The 8,549-nt window shown below is 36.9% G+C and overlaps 1 protein-coding gene across 5 annotated transcripts in view; it reads left to right on the top strand.

Annotated features, from left to right (window-relative positions):
- Positions 1 to 5,982: 5,982 nt before the first annotated feature.
- Positions 5,983 to 8,549, top strand: part of LOC126213240 (zinc finger protein 726-like) — a 116,315-nt gene continuing 113,748 nt past the window's right edge. For 4 of the 5 annotated variants that reach the window (XM_049940895.1, XM_049940899.1, XM_049940900.1 and 1 more), the window contains exon 1: positions 5,983 to 6,040. The gene's annotated coding sequence lies outside the window, so the exon portion shown is untranslated. Of the gene's footprint in view, positions 6,787 to 8,549 lie in introns of all 5 variants that reach the window. The other variant, XM_049940896.1, reaches the window with a different exon arrangement.

Genomic DNA, 8,549 nt, shown 5'->3' with positions numbered 1-8,549 from the left:
CAAATGTTAGAATGAAGTGGCAACATAAAATTTATTAGTGCTTTCAGATGCTTAAAGCTTAATTTGAACTGACATCAAATCCCATCACAACGAAAAACTGTTCATATAAACACAAACGACGATTTACTATGAAATATCCTAAGCATAGCATTTGCAACTTCCGAAAATTCTCGAAACTGCATTTTGTTTCAAGTTGATATACATTTAAATTCTGGGTGAAAGATTTTTTGAATGAGGATAACATTGCTAAAATGGGATCAAGCTTGCTTTACTTGAATTTCTTTAAAATCTGATAGATGCTTCCAGATAAAATGTTAAGCTGAGATATTACACCTTAATACACATTAAACTATTACAAGGCTATGGCCTCTATTTTGCTCATAATATATTTTGTAACTTAGTATTTTTTGTAATATTTTTTCTATTGACAGTTTCAAATATTGATGGCTGCTTTGAATAAGGTTATTCTTACTAGTGTAGTCATTGTGTCCTCAGCTGCTTTACAGTTATTCATAGCATTTCAACCTATCTCTACAACTGCTAAAAAATATCCTCACATTAGTACAATATCTAGGTTACTCGATCTTTTTCACATTTGAGTCATCATTATTACACCTCCTTCTGCTATAACTAGGTATCTCTCAGGATTTACTGTTAGAGCATTTCTCTGCTACAAATAGCTATCTTGAATTGCCCAGGTGTTCCTTAATAAGAACTGTGAATGATATGATAACTATAATGCCAGAGGCAGATATCTTGAACTACACAACTGTAATACCTGAACTTCATACAGGGAAATATTTGTTGTCTGTTTATATTGGCAACAAAGTTTGGTGAGTATTTTTCCCCATTCTTTATGGTTTTGTCCTGTTTATGTCATACAGAGTGAAAAAATAGCAGGTGTTTGTTTGGTTTCAGAGCTCTCTTGTAGTACTAATGTGTTAGTTATGAGTTCCAGAGGGAAAATATGATGGAATTTGTTCTATAGAATTTGCGGTCTCTTGCTTGTATGTATAACAACATTCTTCTGAAATACTATAGCTTTGAAATCAAATTTCAACACTTTATTTCTCTTTCCTGTTTCCTTCATTTTCTATGGATGCAGAGTGCAAACATTTTTTTAAAAAAATTTTCAAGCTGAAGAGTAAGGAAAGTTTGAAGTATAGAATGCACAATATACTAGAATATGTTTCTGTTCTTCTGTAAGTATTCTTCATTCTTCATGTTTCCTGTGTGAGAAACCACTCATATCAGTCACTTTCCCTATAATTTCCTTGCCAGTGACAACAATCATGATTCATATTCGCCATCAGATATCTCTCCTTCTACTTTGGAATATCAACTAACATCTGGTCATGAATCAGATGAAGAGCCACAAAAATGAGCAAATGTTAATTTGAAGCAATTAAAACCAACTGTTGGTAACAAAGTTCAGAGCTATTCTGGACAGCCAATGAATGTGACATTACTGATGTGCACCCCTTTAAAGAACAGAATTTAGAGACATAGGAGAAACACTTTCAAGGACTAGCAACGCCATAAAAAATATAAGAACATTGATAACTCAGGGATATAAATGTTTTCAAAATCAGATACCAGTGCAAAGAATCCTACATTTCATTCAGGGAACTCCATGTTCCAGGAGCTTACATGAAAAATCCATGTTGAGACAACTGCAGAAGTAAATGTCATAAGAAGAATGTCCATGCAGAAAGGCTGAACATTTTTAAAGATATTACAAATTAGAGATGTATAAAAAAAGAGACTTTATTTGCAATAATTCAAGCAAGATCTTTAAAAAAGTTAGCACATGAGTGAACTCCAAAAGAAATTTCACTGTTATGTTCAACTTCCTATGAAGAACAGAATGAATTCAAGACTGCAAGACCATGTTTGTGAATAAACTTGGAATCTGTTAAGGTGTTGTGGTAACAGCGATGAAGAAAAGAGCAGTCGAAAACACAAATGAAGAAGGTAGAAGAACCATCATCTAAGGAAATTTAATTGACCAGAAATTTGGGATGGTGTGAGGAATCAAACTGAAAGTTTTTCAGTGGCTCAGTCTTACTACTTTCACAATGGAAAAATAATAAAATACCTCAGATTGTCACTAAAACATCACACTTGTACAAATCTGTGCATAAAGAGCATATTTACAGAAAGACAGTTTCAGAGGATTATAGTCTCTGTTTTCATCATCCCGAAAAAGATCAGTAACGTCTCTACATTGCCTAGAGTACCGCTGGGGTCAATAAAGGAGCACTGACACCTAATTATAATGCTCAACTTTTAAAAACAGACAGTGCTCGCGAGGAGAAGAAACAAGAGATGGAGTGAGCCCAAAACTTATATAGGACATCTGTAAGCTGAAACTTCTGTTTCCAGCAAGTTTTGTTGACAGCAACTGATCCCATTAACAATGGTTTGTTTTATAAGCAGCGACTGAATTTTTTTTAATTTTTCAGACAATGACATAAAGTCAAAACAAGAAGAGTGTTTCATGTGTTCGGAAATACAGGGAAAACGAGGAAGATATGAGATAGCAAGCTATTTGTATGGATGTTGCTATTTGTATGGATGTTGAAGTCTCTACCTGCAATGGTAAAGCTCATTTTAGCGATTGTTGTGGAAGACAGAATCCCAACAAATTTGCTGATGTGCTCGTCCGCTATTCAGGAAATATCTAACCTACAATTAATCAAACACTGGAAGATCTAACCTAGAATTAATCAAACACTGGAAAATCTAGCCTAGAATCCATTGATTTAAAATTCATGTTTATTCATCACAGTGAAATGGAATGTATCTCATTGCATTTGGCAGTCACTACAGAATTTTAAAAAAGTTGGTAAAAGTGGACGGGCTGCTGACTGGAATGCTATTGCTGAATGTGCGAGAAGAAGGGGGTGACAAACCTTATATTGCTCGTGAAACAACCCATGAGAAGGTTGTCAGTTGACAGTATTATGTGATTTGTTATGATGCTATTCAATCTGTATATTGAGCAAGCAGTAAAGGAAACGAAAGAAAAGTTGGGAGTAGGAATTAAAATCCATGGAGAAGAGATAAAAACTTTGAGGTTCGCCGATGACATTGTCATTCTGTCAGAGACAACAAAGGACTTGGAAGAGCAGTTGAACGGAATGGACAGTGTCTTGAAAGGAGGGTATAAGACGAACATCAACAAAAGCAAAACAAGGATAATGGCATGTAGTCGAATTAAGTCGGGTGATGCTGAGGGAATTAGATTAGGAAATGAGACACAAAGTAGTAATGGAGTTTTGCTATTTAGGGAGCAAAATAACTGATGATGTTCGAAGTAGAGAGGATATAAAATGTAGACTGGCAATGGCAAGGAAGGCGTTTCTGAAGAAGAGAAATTTGTTAACATCGAGTATAGATTTAAGGAAGTCATTTCTGAAAGTATTTGTATGGAGTGTAGCCATGTATGGAAATGAAACATGGACGATAAATAGTTTAAACGGGAAGAGAATAGAAGCTTTCGAAATGTGGTGCTACAGAAGAATGCTGAAGATTAGATGGGTAGATCACATAACTTAAGAGGAGGTATTGAATAGAATTGGAGAGAAGAGGAGCTTGTGGCACAACTTGACCAGAAGAAGGGATCGGTTGGTAGGACATGTTCTGAGGCATCAGGGGATCGCCAATTTAGTACTGGAGGGCAGCGTGGAGGGTAAAAATCGTAGAGGGAGACCAAGAGATGAATACACTAAGCAGATTCAGAAGGATGTAGGCTGCAGTAGGTACTGGGAGATGAAGAAGCTTGCACAGGATAGAGTAGCATGGAAAGCTGCATCAAACCAGTCTCAGGACTGAAGATTATAACAACTACAACGAAAGGAGATGTGATCAGGAAACCAGTTAGATGGGTAAGACCGAATGAGGTGGTGCAGTGGTTAATATACTGGACTCGCAATTGGGAGAACTATGTTGTAAACCAGTATCTGACCATAGAGTTTTGGGTTTTCCGTAACTTGTCTAAATCGCTCCAAGCAAAAGTTGGGATGTTTCATTTGAAACGGCATGGTCGATTTCCTTCCCCATCCTTAACACAGTCCGAGCTTTGCACTGTCTCCAATGACCTTGGTGTCGATGGAACGTTAAATCTAATCTTCCTTCCCTCTTTGGATAGGAATGTCATAAAACAGCGTCCATTTGTTAAGCGATTTAAAGAAAACTTTGGGGAAGAGTTTAGACTCATAACTCTAACAAGAAAACAAGGAAAATCAACAAGACCTCACTGTCAAACGGTTTGTACATGCTCGTCCTGCCTGTAACAAAGGAAAATTACGACGATGTTATGTCCATGTGCAGATCAGTGCTTCCCACACAGTACAATCACAGTCTAACATAACAGTCGCGACACTTCGCCTCGATTTTGTTGCCTACAGCGCCAGCAGCGCCCCAAGCGGCTGGTAGGTTGAAATGTGAGTTCGGCGCGATCGTGAAAGCGAATAGTGATTGATTATCTTGATTTATACAATGGGTTATACTATCGGGAGCTTTTGTAGCGCAATAAATTGCAGAAACAACAGGAAGAAGACACCACAGCTGACTCTTTTTAGGTTTCCTAAGGATCCTGAGAGGTATATACCATCATGTTAATAAACTGTATCGTCAGGATTCACTTGCAAACTATATGTGTATAAATGATGAATGTATAGTTTTAGGAGCAGAAAATGGCTAGTTAATAGCAGACGAGAAGACCTTATGAAGAAAGACCCGGTTTACCTGTATAATAATATTAGGTTTTGTTCGCTACATTTCGAAGAAAACCAGTTCATGAACGCAGACAATAACAAACTCGTGTGGAATGCAGTACCCACACTGTTTGACATCCTAAATAAGCCACCTCAACTGACGATGAAGAGGAAACTGCCACAATGATTCGACAATCTAAAGCTGTAAAACAGTCGTATGACACAGAAGCAGCCAGTTCAGCTCTCCATGTATCAGTGCCAGAATCGTGCGAATCGTCACCACAGACGTGCTTTGACGATAAAGTGGTTAGATTAGGTGCAGCTGTTCATGTCTTACAAAAGCGTGTGAAGTGTCAGAATGTGCAGATCGAGCGAAACTATTACGGGACAAGGAAAGTGCCTACAGACAGATAGTTTGAAAATTATTCAAATATTTGGTTTTTCGTGAAATGTAATGTAATCAGCTCATTATAATGTTTTCAGCATATTTCTGCCACTATTTGGCAGTTGCTTTACCCACATTGAATAATATAAAGATTAAGGTCGTACTTGTGGCAACAGGCAACAATGACACACACAGTAGGCCTACAGAACGATAAACGCGCTGTCGATCGCTTTTGCATGTAGATGTACATGTCTGTGCTTCTTACATGTGAATCTGTGTGTTTATATTCTTTTGATATCAACGTGGTAAGCTGAATTCTGTCCAATGTCACAAGTGTTTCTTCACGAATGTGTTGTAGCTTACCACTCTATTCATGGTTTTTGTCCATACTTGCACTTGTTTTAGAGTCATTAATATAAACATATATGCCTTCCGATACTAAACAAACTCTTGGAGGCAAGAAAATAACTCGAATAATTCGGAAATTACGTAGGAAATGGATGTAAACAAACATATGCTTACAACGCGTCTGACGTTCACCTTACCTGCCGCTTGGAGCGCTAGTGTCGCTCCATCTATCAAACGGCAACAACTTTTACAGTGGTGAGTGTTGCGACTGTTAAGTTAGACTGTGGTACAGTGAAGATTTAAAATTGCGAGAAATTTTCAAACGCATTTCTTCAATAACAGCTATTTTAAGTTATGTAGTTGTTATACTAAAATAGCGATAAGGATTTACCAAAGTGATAGAGTAGGTATTCTACCTTAATTTAATTTTCGCATTTTATCTTTCCGGTTTTTCCAAGCTCCTTATCTCACAGCCCACGGCAGAGTGCTTTGTCTTGCTGTAAGATCTTTGGTTTAGCTGGTTTCTTTCAGTGAGTAGTCAGCTGCAAGTTCGTGGTTTAGCGGAAATTTGTGTGATATTCTCCAGGTAATTTTTAAGCGTTTATAAACTGCAAGCTAGAGTAAATGAAGAAAATTGTTTCGCAAGTAAATTAGCGCGGTACTTCATTTCTAACACAATAACAGTTGAGTTTGGCGAGTCTAATAGTTCGTGAATATCTTGTGATGACGCTGTGGAAGCTATATTTGAGGTTTCTGTCTTTTAATTTTTAATGGGTACATAAGGACGAGATTTTATTCTGTATTCGTGATCACATCACCTATAGTGTGCTTGGTGAAGGTGTACGAGTGCTATAAATTTTCAGGTTATGTTCATAACAACTAAATACCCGAGTTATTAGAGCTTGTTGTTTTTGGCCTGTCCGGTAAAATCGCTACGTGTATCTTTGTAAAAGAAATGGCTTAGAATGCGACGTGTTGTTAGGAGTAGTTTGTCCATGCAGTGATCTCCGTCATGTACTTCGTGACTGACGAGAAAAGGTGGACAGTGTGACATTCAAACATTCGCTATTAGAGGTGGCAAAAAATAACGTGATAGAAATAACCGGTTACTGAGAAGTAACTGTTACTGCGATAACCGTTTCTCTGATACAGGCAGTTATTTCAATAACTGTCTAGTGTCAACAGTGCCTCGCGCCATCTGTTGACCGAAGATCGTAATACGCTTTCCCGTCAATTCATCGGAGATCTGGCTACGAACGAAGGAGAGTGATAGACCATTTGGAAGGCGTTTTATAGGCCATGGGAATAACTGAGACTGCACGCCATCTGTTGGTAAGAGCTTTGTACTTCGTTACTTTTAGTACAAACAATTAAAGTTAATATCCGAGCGGTGGCTGATAGGAACTGCGGTACAGCCATTAACAAGTACGGTCGTTCCCTTGAGCCACCGCCTCATATGTCAATTTAGCTTGAACGGATAGTATAAAGAGAGTTACCATAAGGAATACGAGCGACTATGGAAATAACTGTGAGAGATCGGTATTTTCCTCTGGCAGTTATCGTTACTGGCTCACAGTTCTCATTCCCTGGCAGTTGTCGGGCTACCATTACAGGTAACCGGGAAGTTCGTAACGGAATAACTGTGTCTGTGTTCCTGATACAGTGACTCCAGTCTTAGACCCCGGTGATATTTCAGAGACGATAGTTACTGGAGCGAACAAATATTTACGTACTTCTTCGGGAATAGCCGCTGGCCATCGCAAATGACAAGTAACATGTCAGAAAGTATAACATAATACAGTTGAATTAATAATTATCGTCGTCATTTGTCAGGAGATTATCAAAATATGTGAATATATTACAGTAACTGCTAATATTTACAGAATTGAAACGCTGTCAGAATAAAACAGTTACGTACTTTTAATAAATTTATCATACACAGAATACCCGATCTTCACTGTTGCAACCAAGTGCTGTCAAAACTGAAATAGGGTGAAGTGGGATAAGTGTAACCACGTTTTGGCATAGTTCAACTTTGAAACCAAATTGCCAACTTGTTGTTGAAGATATGATTTTGAAATTTCTCATGCTTAAAGTTTCACTTATTGACTTTTAAACAATATACATTTTGTTTTTTAAAGAAAAAATTATATGGTCAAATAATTGTTTTCAAAATTTTGTGTTGTGAGGTTACACTTGCCCCCACATTGTTGTACCCATATAGAGCATTGTAAGAGAGACTTGGGGTAAGTGACCCGATTACCCAATTTTTACTAAATTTGAGAATTTTTAAATTATTAAAATATCTTAAATTTTACTCAAGATATGAACTTTTTTGCACACGCCTCTTTGTATATTATGAAATACACAGAAAATGTTAGCTAAACTAAAAAATAAGTGTTAGCCTAAACCATAAAACACTGAAACAGACCGCATCATAGATGATTTATTTTTGTTTTTGGCCAGTAATTTATTAGTTTAAATTCTACAAAAGTAAAATTTTTTTTCTTTAGTAGGCAATTTAACAGAAATAATAAAATATCTAGTCTCAAGAGAAAAGAAAAAATCACTTTATAAGTTCACTTTCTATTATTTTTCATAGTAATCGAACTATAGTTGTTGGCAATTTGTGTTTAATGCTAAACTGCCCTAATTAAACTAATTATATTCACACTTAGGCCCTAACTATTATTTAGTCACTGAATATTGTATGAATCAAATGTAACACCAAATGTCAGGTCTCCCTTGTGACCGAAAGTAGGCACAGGCAGCACTGAAATGACATCAGAGGAGGGAACTTGCGTCTCATCTCTTCTATCAGGCCAATAGAATGTGGTTCCATGCTTTGTCTTACTTTTGCATCTGAGGAAAATCACTTCTGAATCTCCTGAATGAATAATTTTGGTGACTTGGTCAATAAAATGAACTTTCTTACATTTTGTTGCAAAAGCTACCAGTTTCCAACGGTAATTTTATCTTTGGCTTAAAAAATGTTTGCTTCTTCTTCTTATTCACAGCTTATCATTTCTTTCCTGAGATCATCCAGTGTTCTCATCTTCATCACTACTTATTAAAGATAGGCCTCCTTCAGTTTC

Source organism: Schistocerca nitens, chromosome 11 (genome assembly GCF_023898315.1).
Source record: "Schistocerca nitens isolate TAMUIC-IGC-003100 chromosome 11, iqSchNite1.1, whole genome shotgun sequence".
In the NCBI taxonomy this organism is placed as follows: Eukaryota; Metazoa; Arthropoda; class Insecta; order Orthoptera; family Acrididae; genus Schistocerca; species Schistocerca nitens.
Note: the sequence above shows the minus strand (reverse complement) of the source record. Positions and strands in the feature narration are given on the sequence as shown.